Source organism: Oncorhynchus mykiss, chromosome 21, assembly GCF_057628025.1.
Source record: "Oncorhynchus mykiss isolate SJ-2025 chromosome 21, ASM5762802v1, whole genome shotgun sequence".
Classification (NCBI taxonomy): domain Eukaryota; kingdom Metazoa; phylum Chordata; class Actinopteri; order Salmoniformes; family Salmonidae; genus Oncorhynchus; species Oncorhynchus mykiss.
In genome coordinates, this window is record NC_143042.1 from 230,001 (window position 1) to 232,500 (window position 2,500).

General features: G+C 44.7%; 1 protein-coding gene across 1 annotated transcript in view; it reads left to right on the forward strand.

Moving 5' to 3' along the window:
* Nucleotides 1–2,500, forward strand: part of LOC118942985 (calcium voltage-gated channel auxiliary subunit alpha2delta 4a) — a 244,532-nt gene that overhangs the window by 39,451 nt on the left and 202,581 nt on the right. The window lies entirely within an intron of this gene.

Here is a 2,500-nt window from a genome sequence, read left to right on the forward strand (position 1 = left end):
TTGGTTTGTTTTTTTCCACAATTTAGTTTATGTACTTTTCTGTACAATGCACTTTTTGGGCATCATGATGTCCCAATACATCATCTCTACTTTTGCATAATAGTCTCAGTTTAGGATTCTTCCTAATTTGGTATAAAAGGACCTTAATTAAACCTTTTTACTGCAGTGGGGAAATCAGGGTCACACAGAGTGTTTCTTGGTGGTCTTTAACAAATCTACGTTGAAACAAAATGTACACCTCACACACGTGGTTATGGGCTTAACAGAAAGAAAACACCTGTACCATGTCAGATATAGAGTTGAAATGTTTTACATGTTGAGTTTACTTCCCAATATTACACTTTATATACATCACAGAAGACTGAAGCATAACACAACTGGTTGACATAGAAACACCAGATTTTAGGCATAAAAAACACAAAAAGTTTATTAATTTTCAAAAATATGAATAACTTTCCACCCATGAGGCAATTAGGTAATTTGACTGCAGGAGAGGAGCCAGACAGCCACACACCACTGGGTGTATAGTGTCTTCAGTCTTGGATGTTGAGAGTGTCCCCAGTCTTGGATATTGAGTGTCCTCAGTTTTGGATATTGAGAGTGTCCTCAGTCTTGGATGTTGAGAGTGTCCCCAGTCTTGGATATTGAGTGTCCTCAGTCTTGGATATTGAGAGTGTCCTCAGTCTTGGATGTTGAGAGTGTCCTCAGTCTTGGATGTTGAGAGTGTCCCCAGTCTTGGATATTGAGAGTGTCCTCAGTCTTGGATATTGAGTGTCCTCAGTCTTGGATATTGAGAGTGTCCTCAGTCTTGGATGTTGAGAGTGTCCTCAGTCTTGGATATTGAGAGTGTCCTCAGTCTTGGATATTGAGAGTGTCCTCAGTCTTGGATGTTGAGAGTGTCCTCAGTCTTGGATGTTGAGAGTGTCCTCAGTCTTGGATATTGAGAGTGTCCTCAGTCTTGGATATTGAGAGTGTCCTCAGTCTTGGATGTTGAGAGTGTCCTCAGTCTTGGATATTGAGAGTGTCCTCAGTCTTGGATGTTGAGAGTGTCCTCAGTCTTGGATATTGAGAGTGTCCTCAGTCTTGGATATTGAGAGTGTCCTCAGTCTTGGATGTTGAGAGTGTCCTCAGTCTTGGATATTGAGAGTGTCCTCAGTCTTGGATATTGAGAGTGTCCTCAGTCTTGGATGTTGAGAGTGTTCTCAGTCTTGGATGTTGAGAGTGTCCTCAGTCTTGGATGTTGAGAGTGTCCTCAGTCTTGGATGTTGAGAGTGTTCTCAGTCTTGGATGTTGAGAGTGTCCCTCAGTCTTGGATGTTGAGAGTGTCCTCAGTCTTGGATGTTGAGAGTGTCCTCAGTCTTGGATGTTGAGAGTGTCCTCAGTCTTGGATGTTGAGAGTGTCCTCAGTCTTGGATGTTGAGAGTGTCCTCAGTCTTGGATGTTGAGAGTGTCCTCAGTCTTGGATGTTGAGAGTGTCCTCAGTCTTGGATATTGAGAGTGTCCTCAGTCTTGGATGTTGAGAGTGTCCTCAGTCTTGGATGTTGAGAGTGTCCTCAGTCTTGGATATTGAGAGTGTCTTCAGTCTTGGATGTTGAGAGTGTCCTCAGTCTTGGATGTTGAGAGTGTCTTCAGTCTTGGATGTTGAGAGTGTCCTCAGTCTTGGATGTTGAGAGTGTTCTCAGTCTTGGATATTGAGAGTGTCCTCAGTCTTGGATATTGAGAGTGTCCTCAGTCTTGGATGTTGAGAGTGTTCTCAGTCTTGGATGTTGAGAGTGTCCTCAGTCTTGGATGTTGAGAGTGTCCTCAGTCTTGGATGTTGAGAGTGTTGTCGGTCTTGGATGTTGAGAGTGTCCTCAGTCTTGGATGTTGAGAGTGTTCTCAGTCTTGGATGTTGAGAGTGTCCTCAGTCTTGGATGTTGAGAGTGTCCTCAGTCTTGGATATTGAGAGTGTTGTCGGTCTTGGATGTTGAGAGTGTTCTCAGTCTTGGATGTTGAGAGTGTCCTCAGTCTTGGATGTTGAGAGTGTTGTCGGTCTGATGGTTAAGACAATGGCTTGGTGTGGTATGTAAGAAGTTCCTGGTCGACAGAGGACAGGATAAGAGAGGAGCGGCCATCCTCCCACCCTCCTCCCCTTCGATCGTCATCTCTTTATTTACACCCTCCATGTGACCTCCCTCCCTCCTCCCCTTCCACCCTCTCTTTATTTACACCCTCCATGTGACCTCCCTCCCTCCTCCCCTTCCATCCTCTCTTTATTTACACCCTCCATGTGACCTCCCTCCCTCCTCCCCTTCCATCCTCTCTTTATCCTTATCCTCCAGTGTGCCCAAGCTCATTAACCTCTCAGGAGATATTCCTGGACAGTTCTGACTCCTCCTTCCAACTGTTCCATTGTTCCGTATCAGAACCATAGAACCAGCTGGAATTCTAAGAATGTCTGGGTAATCGTGTATCCACTGAACCTTGACCTCTCGTATAAACCTTTGGCCTTGGCTTGCAA